A 13,208-nucleotide genomic window follows, 5' to 3' on the forward strand; every position below is an offset into this window, starting at 1 on the left:
TTGTTGTATGTCACATCATTTATGGTGTGACATACGTATCTGTACGAAAATTTTTATGAAATATTATTGATTCCTTATATTTTTTTTAATTAAAAGTATACTCGAAATGTGTTAAATTTATATATAATTAAGTTGGATCGTCAAAACATTATTCTGTACAATAAATAGGATATTAATACTCTTATATTTCATCTTCTGTAAATCTATTATTTACATGGCGATGCCTAATGAAAAAAAAAAAAAAAGCCACCCCTACATTAACAATGCAAAAGAATCCCAATAGCCGAATTATATATGAAATATATTTTAAAGTTTGCTAAATTAGGCGATTTTCTTGACTGAAACCATTTTGTTTAGACTTCTAATCAGTCTATTCGATTGCTAACTTTTTCTTAACATTTGCTAATTTGATGTAAAAGATGTCAATGTAGTGTAAATGTAATTTTGTAAATGCATCCTTAATACTTGTGTTATATTAATTAATTACATGTAACCATTAATTGTATGAGCTGCAGCCATAAACTAAAATTTATTATTGTTGATTTTTATTGCAGAATATAAGAAACCGTTGTTGATAGAATTGAGAATTTAAGAAAAGAAATACAAAGAAGGTCAAAACAGAATTTCATATGTTATTTCCCACAGAATTATTGAATAAATTGATAAGAGAAAACAAATTCTTTAATGGTAAATCATGATGTGGACATCCATGAATTAGAGCAGTACGAAAGGAACATGGAAGAACCACGTGTGTCAATTCGTGTGACATCACATGGTTTTGCGCTGTTAAAAGGATTTTGACATCACAATTATGAATCTTATTATTAAATTATTCAATAAAGAATTCCTTCTGAGCAATTGAATTTAACAAATCGGGGCTCTATAGAATAATTTCGAATAAGTTGGTATGAAGTCCTTACACCTATATAAAATGTTTAATTCTTTATCTTAATTATTCTAGCTTCTACAATTAATATAAATTAATTACCATATTTACAGAAGGTAGAAATTTAATTTACTAGTTTTATTTTATTTTAAAATAAAGGACCCAAATAAAAAAATTTAATATTGGTTAATACTGAATTATTTAATAAAAGCAAATTTAAGAATATAAATTAGATCCTTCTTATTCAAATGCATTCTAATTTACACAACCCAATAAATATAATTTTATTCTTACAGTATTCATGTCAATCAAAATAAAATTCATATTTAGTTCTTACATAAAATTTTCCTCACTCAATTGAAGCTATTTTTGTACATTCCCGTGCATTCTAAACACAGAAAAATGAAGAACAATAATAAAATTTATAATAATTATTCAATATTAGGCCCTCGATTTAACGGACTAATCGGCGAAAGACGTTAAATCGAATGTTTTCAAAGCATATATCAATGTACAAGAAGTATTAAAATGTCGTTATAAAGTATATTCTATAAATAAAACATTAAAATGTACAGTATATTGAGTAATTTATACCCATTGACTCAACCTTTTTTTTCTGTTCTCAAATAGAAAAAAAAAAGTTTTAAAATTTTCCTTTAGAGCAGTCATTTTTTGTTCGTTAAATCCGAACTGCGTTAAATCGAGGGTAAATTATTTCAATTAACACATTAGATTGGGCCTCCACACACCTAGGACCTCGTCGTCTAGAGGGGTCTCAAAAATTACATAGCAAAAAGGTAATATATCTCTAAAACTTTAGTAAATTTTTAATAACTGTATGTTTTAAAGGAAAAAAAAACCTTGTTCTTATTTAAGGATTTTGCTGTAATTTTTATATAAAAGATGCTTTTACATAAAAGGCTTTGTAACAAAATTGAAACTAGGCCTCAAAGAAACATAAACCGCTACTAGGTTTATTCTGGGCCCAGGGAAAAATCTCCAGCCTCCCCCTCTAAAAGGCCTTGATAATATATTACTATATTTAAAGAAATGTATCCAAGAAATTGAATGGCTTATAATCATTTACGTATAAATTTTAAATTTTATAATAAAAATATTTTAAAAATCTAACATTGTAATTATCTGAATTGCTCTTTATTCAAATGTACTTCTGGTTTTCGTTAAACATATCAATTTAAGAGGGTTTTTTTTAGAAACATTTCTCATTATTAATCATTAATCAAGATTTATTTCAACATAATTCTCAATTTAGCAATAGATTAAGCATTAAAAAAGAAAAATTACTTAACACATTTATATAATAAACATTTTTATCATTTTTATTTTTCATATAATATATAACTGATGGCGAAATTAAAGTTTAAATATGGAAGAGTTATAAAGCAAACGTACGAAAAGTTTTTGTTGATTATTTAAAGAAATTTGAAATGAAATAGAACCAATTTTATTTATTTACATTATTTATTATATTAAGCATCGATATAAAATAGCATTTTTGAATTATATTAATGCATTCTAAATATATAATCGAGCTATAAAAATTTTTAACTCATAAATTACGTCACACATTTATAAATGCTTTAATTTTTCTGTAATATAAAATTATAAACTTACGTAAACCATTAAACATAATTGTATATAATATATTTAATGCTTCAGTAATACGTTTTAAATGATCTTGTATAACTTTATATATATAAAGTATTTGTAGGAACATTAAAAACATATATATATAAAAACCTATATATATAAAAACACACATATATATATTTGTTTTCAATGCGCTCTTATTCTCTTCTCTTATATTATATTTCTACAATTCTATTATAAATATACAGTATATATATTTCAGCAAACATAATAGTCATGAATTGAGCTATCGTTACTCGAACTTTCGAATAATACAACGTTGTATTCCTTGAAAGTTCGAATGCGAAGAGTAGGCCTACTATACGCTACCATCATCCTGGATGTTGAGTTATCATTATGTTTTTTCTATATCATGATACATGCTTTTATAAATTTAGCAAATATAATGATCTTTATTGCTATCAGTATAAAAGATAAAGAGCAATAGAGTTATAAATATAGTACCAAGATAAAAATCAGCATGACTTAGGTCGTGAAAATTTCCTTAATTTGATCCTGCTTATAAGAAAAATATTATATAAATTATAACGTAAAGTTTCCTTTAATAAAGCCTTAATTATAATAATTAATAAATGAGCTTAATAGTTTTTTGAATTAATGGTTGTGAGGAAAATATTTTGATATAAAAATAGTTTGACTTCACTTTTCTTCCAGAAAATATAAAGATAGCTGAAGAAATTGCAGAGATGTAAGCTTTCTTTTATATTAAAAAGTAGTTTAATAATCTTTTTTCTACTAATAAAAGACACTTTCATAAAGATAATTTAATTTTCTATGATTTTAAAATCAATAAAGAACAATGGGATTGAATCATTAGTAAATATGAACAATTCTTAAAATAGTTTATTAAACTGTAGATATAATTCGAATATTATATACGATGAACTAAATATAATCATTAATAATATCTCTTATTATAGTTATATTTCAGAAAAGCATTATCAAATGAATTATATTATTGAATCAAGATCATTTATCAGCATCCTACATGTTCATAATTATAAATGATATGAAGCAAGTGCCTAAATTCTTGTAGTAAAATATATTCTTGAACTAAATCATTGAATAAATATAGGAAAAAGAATATTCTTTATCCAAATATAAAATAAGAACTTTTAATAAAGATAAAATAATATTTAAAAAGTGACTGAAGATATAGTAGCTGCATGCAGTATGAATCAAAAATACTAGTGTTAGAACAGTTTTACAACACTTTATATTTTACTATCAACTGTCAACAAATGATACGATCTTTACTGCTTTTGTATTCACATAAAATCCAAATAATGCTGCATCTAGTCTAAACTGTTTCCTAGAAAATACCGGATTTATTCTAGATTTCTGTCGAAGAATAAATATACATTAAATTCAGTCGAAACATTTGTTATTTTGATCCTACGACGAACATTTCGGTTGAAAAGTCAATAGTCAATAGGCAAATTCAATATTGAGGATTTGAAAATACCCTTCAAAATATTATTGATTCTAAATTTATAAAATTTCACAGTAATATTATTTTTTTTTTTTTCGTTCAAGAATTTCGAATAAAATCAATGAAAATTAGTATTTTCTCATTATTAGATATAATTATATCCTCAAATTAAGGATTTACTGATGCAAATTTATTAATTTTGGCTCTCTCTGTCTCATGTTACATTAATTGAATGGAGTAGAGTTTGTAATATATTTAGTCGATACTCATGGCTACAAATTGATTTAAAGATATAAATAAAATAATTATAAGCTTCTAAACAATAAAAATAAAGTTCAGTAATCAAACAGATTTAAACTTATATTATTATTCATGCACAAACTCATGCAGATTTTCATTAAATATGCTATACGAAAATATGATTTTACAGCAAATTAAATTTGCAATACTACAGTAAAGTCTAAATCATCAAACAGGCTTTTAGTGTGGCTTCAAAGTAACTTCAAAATGTATTATATCATGCATAATGCATCGTTAAGTAATGATCTGTTAGCACCCATTGATAATAATAATAATAATAATAATAATAAATAAAATTCAAAAATTAAATCACAATAAGTTTCAAGTATAAAATTTAAGTAAAAGGTAAGAATTTTCTCGAATGAAAACTTTAATTTTGTATCTTATGTATTAAGAAATACACAATTTTGATATCCTTAAAAGCTCTTGCCAATGCTGAATAACTTGGATAAACATTAAAAAGATATATACCCAAAAATAGATGCGGATGGAAGGTAAATTTTGTAGCTCTGATAACGACTTCTTTGCTTATATACTGGTGTTTAAGTTGACCTTATTTTTGGATTCTTTTCAAAGAAAAAATCTCCAACTATATACTGAAAAATAGAATATAGTAAATTGAATAAATGAAAGTGCTCATGGTTTACTGGCACAATTCGGTTTGTTGCTTTTAGAAATCAATTCAATCCAATCTTATAAGGGAAAAAAAAGTGGAAAATAATAAGTATAAAAATCAAAATAAGTTGTTACTCATCTTAAAAATTGAATATACGTATATATATAATGTTATTACATTAAAAAATATAATATAAGAATAGCTACTTCTATAAATCTTTCTGCTGATAATTTCAGAAATTTTCTTATATTTATAAACAAATAACAAAACAACTTTTAAATTTAATCATTTTTATTTAAATTTCGATTAATTATTTAATAACAATTTAACGAAAACATTTATTTTTCTATAAATAAATAAATCAATACACTAAAACGTGTTCATTTTAATTATTAATTTATGATTTTAAATAAGAGAAAACAATTTATGATTATTTAAACAATTTGTTAACTTTCGTCGAATAAATATTCTTCAAAATGAAATGCAAATTGAACAAATTTTATCATATTAATAGCAATAATAGAAGAAGAAATGCTCTTATCAATAAGTATCACCGATAGTTTTGTTGTAAATTAAGCAATAAAGGTTAAAAATTGTAATTAAAAATTTAATTGAAATATGATAAATATAATTTATACACTTTATTAAAAATTTATTTACATAAATTTTTAATGAAATAATTTATACATTCAAGAAATTGTCAAATTAATAATTGACGTGTTGATTGTTCTTAGAATAAATAAGCGAAATTGTACTGCACTTTGTATAAAGGGTGGATGGATGTTCTATAAATAGACGACATACATCGAATTACAGAAAAGTACCTTACAAATGTTCCTTACAAAAAAAATAAAAGAAGAAGAAGAAGAAGAAGAAGGAAAGGAAAAAATAAGTTATCTTTTCTCATACGTTTAACATGTAAAATTTTAAAATGGTAACCATAAAATCAAAGTAAATCAAGAAAAATGATCAAATTTAACATATTGTTTACCATTTAAGTTTATTTTCATTCATTTTAATTATCGAATAAAAGATTTGTATATACTAATTAAATTAATAATTTAGGATAAGTCAATGGTAGTTATGCACTTAGAGAAAACAGAGAAGTTGATACAATTTTTATAATAGAAAACAAGTTATTAATTACGTAAATTTTTTTTTTTATTAAATATCCAAAATAATATTAGAGGTAGAGACCATTCAAAAGTCTAGGCTGAAGACAGGAAGTAAATATGTAACACTATAAAGAAAAACAATTAAAAATATACAGTGTATCAATTAAAATGATACACTGCATATTTTCCATAGTAAAATCAATAGAATAAAACTCTACTGTCTTTCTTCTAAGATATTTGATCGAAAAAAATGATTTTAATTGTCATTAAAGCGAATAGTTTTACGTCAGTAAACACTATACGGCGCTCTTTAAATAACGCCACCCTCTTAAAGCGCTAACGGGGCATTTATGAACCGATCTTCTCCACACATAGTCAATAAAGAACCCTTCATCATGTATAAATTACTATTTTGCATTGCAAACATTATCGTCAAATCATATAGTTTTCAAACACTCAAACCTGTGTATAGATCTCGTTACTACACATAATCTTCATTGTTTGAAATTCTTCAGTTTAGCATCACACTCGATTTAGTGTCAGTTTCAGAAGCGAAGAAATGGTGGCACTAAATCGAGTGTGGCGCTAAACTGAAGTTTGATTATGTATTTCACATTATAAGTAGCCCATATATATATTATATACAAGGATAAATGGATATTAAAGAGTAATGTATATTCTTATAATTTAACTCTACAGTTTAACTTAAAAAAGCGAAGAAAGAAAGAAAAAAAATATTTTAAAAGGAAAATTATGCTTTTAATTATTGTTAAAGTTAGAACGTTGGCACGTAATTAAAAATCAATTTATCTATTGATCTTAATAATTTGATGAAGAAATTAGAAGCTATTATTGCAGGTCAATAGTCTGTTTTCTTTCTTCCTCTTCAGTTATATTTCTTTCTCGTCTGAGTACATTTATTGTAGATATTTGCTCCAAGGAGTTTACAATCAAGAATATGTTGCTGAGTTAACGGTTTGACTGAGACTCGAGAACACTTCTGAAACATGTTATCTTCGATTTTTCAAATCATTATTTATTTATTTATTATAAATAAATATTAACTTTTATAACTTTATTTAACGAAAAATACTCTTTTAGTAAAGTAAACGTAATTACAAAACTTATTTAAAAATAATGAACGGGATAAAGTTTAATCTGTTTCTATATTTACTCAACAGCATATTACTGTAATTAGTGTACTTTTTTAAAGTTATAACATTTTTATACCATAAATTATATTATTTCTTTTAAATCCAAACAAATTTAGGTTTTATTCCCTAAAAAATAAAATGTTTGAGTAAGTAGGACTCACATTTTTACACGTGTCATTATTTGATGCAGGGGTAGGGTCTGTTATATGTTTAGGGCAAGTCTAAGTCCAGATCTGACTAATTTAAACTGAAATTGTATGACAGAAACAAACAAACACATTTTAAATCTCTCAGATAATTATTTGTATATCAAAACAGCTAAACAAATTTCGAATTAGAGAAAAATTCGATATGCACGTTAGGCTATTTAACTCACTGGCACGTAAAGGAATTTTAAAAATTTCCTGTTTCGACATATAAATCGTTCTATAACCATTTTAAAATGGTGTTTTAAAAACATTAATTTAAAATTTAAAGTCTAAATTATCGAAAACTTTCGAGATTCTTGAAATATATTAAGCCGTTTAAGTATTCAGCACCATGCCTATTTATTATTTTTAGATTACCATTACAGAAATTAACAGTAAATTAACATTAAAGAATCAATCTATATGATTTTAGATTTTATAGATAGGCCTTTGAAAGCTTGGTATGGAGCCCGGGTAGAGCATGTCCCTTTTGTCTTATGAAAATACGTACAATGCTATAGGTCATGGAGAGAGAAATTGGGAAATTTCCCCACCCAGAGGAATAATCTGCAATTCCCCACATTTAAGGCCTGTCATTATTCGATGCAGGGGTAGGGCCTGTTATATGTTTAGAGTATGTTTAGAACATGTTTAGAGGGGGAATTGGGAATTTTTACCCAACCAAAAGAAAAATATTCCCAATTTCTCTTCTATACGACCCTGTCTATAAATAAAGATAAATATAAGCTAAATCTATATATATATATTTAAGTTATAAAGCTATATTTAATTAATATATTTAAAAAAATTTAATAGGCGTTTTTAATGTTGCAGTACATCTGTTACAGACTAAATTACTGAAATGAATTCTGAATTTATTATTCCAAATTTATCTTAAATCATTAGATATAATGAAAAGCTTATTACAAATCGATATCAGTTGGGATGTACTATATTGGTCGAACATTCCAAACACTCATTCGAAGTAGGATAACATGAAAAGAAAATACCTGAGGGTACATCCCGGATGTCGTGAAGAGGGTGTGACAGTGACTGATTAAACAAGCGACAGATCGTGGAGTGACCCGTTCTTCTGCACTTATCCTTTATTCACCAAGAAAGATATGATTATAAGATAAAATGTGTTGAATTTTTATTTAAAGAAAAAAAAAAACATCTTAATTTTACTTGTCAACATGTTTACTCGGGCCTCTTGATCTTTAATTAGATGTATGCAATATTTAACGTTTTATATCGAAATTCTTAATAATTCAAGGAGTTTTCTGAATTGAATTTTTAAATTAAATAAATGAAAATAACATCTAAAGATGTTTAAAAGCAGTATAAAACTTTAATATATTAAAGCGATTTAAAAACAAATAAATAAAATTGAATTTTTAATCACTTGTTTACTTCATTTCTTTTTACGTGTTTTCAATAAAATTATTATTAAAATTTCGCCTGAAATTTATAGAATTAACTTTTATATTTATTTTTAATTTAAAACGTAGAGAAAATATATTAAACATTTATTATTATTATTATTATTATTAAATCCATTGTAAACTACTGTAATGAGCTTTCACTTAAAACTGATTTGTCGCATATTTTATATTGTGTCCTACTTGCCTATTTTAAATTTAGGTTTAATAAAAATAAAAATAATTTAATAATCCAACAAATTGTTTCCATGATTTATATCACGAGTAACATTATTTAAAAATCATGCAGATAACTGAATTATTAAAGGAAATTTAGTGTATTAATTTAACATTATAAATGTAATTGAAAGTGCAGTATCCGATACCAGCTTCTAGATTACATATCTGAACGACTCTGGCTACCGTTACATTCACAGCCATGTATCAATCAGCAAACCCCGGGGCAAAGTGCGCAAAAAAAAACCTGTAAGGGGTGTGGTTGAACAAGGTTTAACTGCGTGGGTGTTGACTCTAGGTACTTAGACCAATACAGGTCATTGTTTCATATTGCCCACAATTCCATATAAAAGATGGAACTATCAACAATAAACGTTCGAAATGCACAAAATTGATACAAATACTCCGTGTGATTGCCATTATCTTGTTGTTTAGAAACGTGCCAGACACATCTGGTCTTTTACACTACGTTAACATAATGGAATGTTATCGGAGTATTCTCGAAGGATAGATTTAGGATCTTCAAGTAGGTGATTATTATTTGACTTGTAGGAAGGAAAGAATCTTGTAATCTACTATTTCTTGGCTCTTCGATATCTTATTATTGTCAATGCATCAGAAAAATCTTTTCTTAAAATTTATTCTTTAACAAGAAATACATTCGATTGATTCGCGTGATTTGTAACATTCAATAACAGTTAACATGTTATGAATGAGTAATTTAATTTAAAACTAATTATGATTTCAGGATTTTATCTGCATCTCTGGAAAAAAAAAAATACACACTTATCCATTTCATTTGTAATCAGCGATATTATCAAATTAATTAATTCAACAGACTGTTCAGTAATGGAGTTTATAATTAAAGAATAATAGATTTTGTAACATAATGAATACTTTATATTTTAAAAAACTAATTTAAAAAAAACAAGTTAATTAATAATTATTGGTGTGGCCAGAAATTAATTGTGTACAGTAGTAAAATATACAGTGTTTATACTTTAAAAAAAATACTCTAAAAACAGCTTAAAGTTTATTTTTTTTAAATTAAAATTATTCTATTTTGATAGGTGTAGCCCTAGTGTAAGGAATAACTACATTATATAAATTTTACTTCGGTTTTTATTAGCAATTTTTAAAGTTTAATACGTAAGTAATTTTTTTTTCTCTCATTTATTTGCTCTTAAAAATTTATTTTCCACTTTTCTATTTGTTACATTTGTTTGCTTTGATGTTATATCTTATTTAGTTAGACCTATTTACTTCTCGCTTCATAACTCAGAATACCTTCTTAGGAAAAAAAATAAATACACACACACAGACACATATATAAAATATATACGATTTTATTTCTTTGAAAAGAACTCGAATAAATTTACATAACAAGAAACTACTAAAAGATTTTCTTAAAAAAACTTTTAAAAGTTTTCCTTCTTTTTACAAGAGTATAAAAAAATAATTTTAAAAACTTTACTGGTTGAATAGAACGAATTGAATGCTTAAAAATAAAATTTTTACATTATTTATTTTACTATTAGACACGTGAAAAATTAATTAGGCTCATTGTGTAATTTATTATCAAGCAAAACTTTCGATCGACGTGTATTTCGATAATGAATGAGATGAAACAACTACTTCAACTTTGGATTCTTCAACATTGTGGATCCGTGTAATCAGAGCAAATAATGTATAATTAATATCATTGACTCTACTCAATTATTCGATTAGTTCCATAAAGAATTAATGAAGCCTAGGATTTTATTTTTTACGGAAAATTACTTTCTTCAGTTATCTCCACTTCCTATTTACAGAACCATATAATTTGAGCATCGTTTATTTAACTGTCTTACAGAGCATTCGACAATACTTTACGTAAATTATCCCTACACGAAACTTCACATAATTAAATAAAATTAAGCATTAAGTAGAACGAATCAAGACTTTTTTCTCCCCTCCTTAATTTTAAAACAAACAAACAAAAAAAAATGTAACATTAAGTTTACAATTTACAAATAGGAAAAATAAAATGATTAAATTTAAAATAAAAAATGGCGTCGTTTTAAAGAGTAATTTAAAAAATTAAATTATTTAAATTATTATAAAGAGGAACGTATTGAGTACACAACGCGGATGAGTGTTGACGTCAGAGAGACGTCATTAACGGTCAACATACTTTCGATGCCACTCCTGAGAAAGAAACTGTCAAACGGCCACGCAGCCTCCGCCTCAAAAGCTACGCATTTCTACTTCCGGTCATGCGTACTTCATTCCGGTTGCCGGTAGGGTAGCGTGCGCTTCTTAGTAAGAAAGCAGACCCAATGTTTGTTAGTGGCGGTATGAACGTGCTTTCGTGTTGTACCTTAGAAAAAGGCGCATAAAGACACCCCCGAATCGAATCCATGTGGATTTTTAAAGTTGGATTATCGCCTTTCGTACTTTTACATATTTTCCGGTAAGTTAAGAATTTTTTTTTTTTTTTTAAATTATATAACGAGCCTTCTAGTTGATAACTGGTGTTTATATAGAGGTCAATAGTTCTAGCTCGTCTTAACAGGTGTTAGTAGGGTTGTCTGATCGTAAATTACGCTTCGGTTTCTAACTATCGGAACGGTTTTTCTCGCGGATATACTAAAAATACGTGGGTAGGAACCCACGCTCCTACACAAAACAAGTCTTTTTCTTAACTTTAAGAACAGTTAGTGAATAAATTATTCTCGAACAAAGAAGTAATTTGTTCGTCTTAACTTTATCAAACTCTACGTATAATAAACTGATTTATATTGATTGGTTTTGTAGCGAGGAAATATTAATTTATAGGCATTTTCTTTCTTTTCTTGGGTTCGATTTGGGACGTTTAAATGAGTGAGGTCAGCCCTCGGGGTAGTTGAAAATATTTTGTTAGGACTAATTTTGAAACCAGTTTACTTAGGTTATAACTTGTCACATACAAATTTGTCAAGAGTAATAATTTGATAATTGTATGTATTTTTAAAAGAGCATCTTGGTCATGGGTTATTAAACTCCATTCTATGACCCATTGCCTACTTTAAAAAGAAATTCTTAAATATTTTAAGGGGCTATACCAAAAATTTAAAGGAAAATGTCACGTTTAAATAATAATAATAATATATTTTTATATAATTTAAACTTTTATCAGACGACTAAGGGACGTTCCATTTCAATGGTGACATCAACTACAAGATATTCTGTTAAACTAGTCATATTTCAAGTTTTGGGATCGTCCATTATTTCCTTAATTCACTCAAGCAAAGAAGAGAATTTTTAAGATAAAATAAGGAATATAAATTATTAGTTCTATTATGATGTAAAGTAGCGTAATAAAATAATAATAAAGAAAAAAAAGTATATATATATATAATATAATATTAGTTTGAAATATGGAATTATGAATGTCTACTTGAAATTTAGTACAGGAAAATATCTTTTTGTACTGCTTCCCTTAATAGCCTTGATTATATATTACTACATAATACATCTTTCTTTAAAACCTCTTCTGCATCGTTTGGCCTCAAGAGAGGCGTACCCTATTGGATGGGAAAATCTGGCCTACGTGAAAAGTATAAATACAAACAAGTTTCCGTTCCCTTTTACTCTCGACCTCGAAAAGAAAATGTGGGGAACGTTGAAATAAGAAATTAGCTTTTTTTAAATATGGTTGTCGACTCGAGGACTTAGAAATTACAAAGCCTCAAGTGTGCATCGAGCACTTTACATGTATACAATAAATTGTATTGAGCTTAAATATAAAAAAATATACACGAAATTTAGAATTAAAGTTACGTTTAATGCGATTTAAATTATCTTTCGCATCACTTCTTAAGCGCTTCTAAAAGGATGTATTATAGATTATTTATTTATTACTAATCAAAATTTAAAAAAAATACTTTAAATGTGAATATAAAATGTAATTTTAGTTAAATATTTAATATTGTTTCTATAATTAACACTTTTAAAAAAAAGTTAATTACGTAAAAATTAACTTTTACTTTGATAATTGGAAAGTATATAAATAATTTAAATTTATTTTTTTTCCTTATATTAATTTTATAAATAGATTAAGTAAATAATAATAAAAAAAATATTAAAGTGAAATTAAAATTTTAATTTACTAAAATATCTATTTTAAATATTACTTTCTTCTAATTTAGTTACTCCTAATTAGGCTGT

General features: G+C 25.8%; 1 protein-coding gene across 1 annotated transcript in view; it reads left to right on the forward strand.

Moving 5' to 3' along the window:
* The first annotated feature begins 11,305 nt into the window (after positions 1 to 11,305).
* The window catches only part of LOC136980833 (protein TANC2-like), a 120,014-nt gene continuing 118,111 nt past the window's right edge, over positions 11,306 to 13,208 (forward strand). The window contains exon 1 of the mRNA XM_067277036.1: positions 11,306 to 11,472. The gene's annotated coding sequence lies outside the window, so the exon portion shown is untranslated. The remainder of the gene's footprint in view (positions 11,473 to 13,208) is intronic.

The sequence above is a fragment of the Centruroides vittatus genome, unplaced genomic scaffold (assembly GCF_030686945.1).
Source record: "Centruroides vittatus isolate TY-2023 unplaced genomic scaffold, ASM3068694v2 contig_726, whole genome shotgun sequence".
In the NCBI taxonomy this organism is placed as follows: domain Eukaryota; kingdom Metazoa; phylum Arthropoda; class Arachnida; order Scorpiones; family Buthidae; genus Centruroides; species Centruroides vittatus.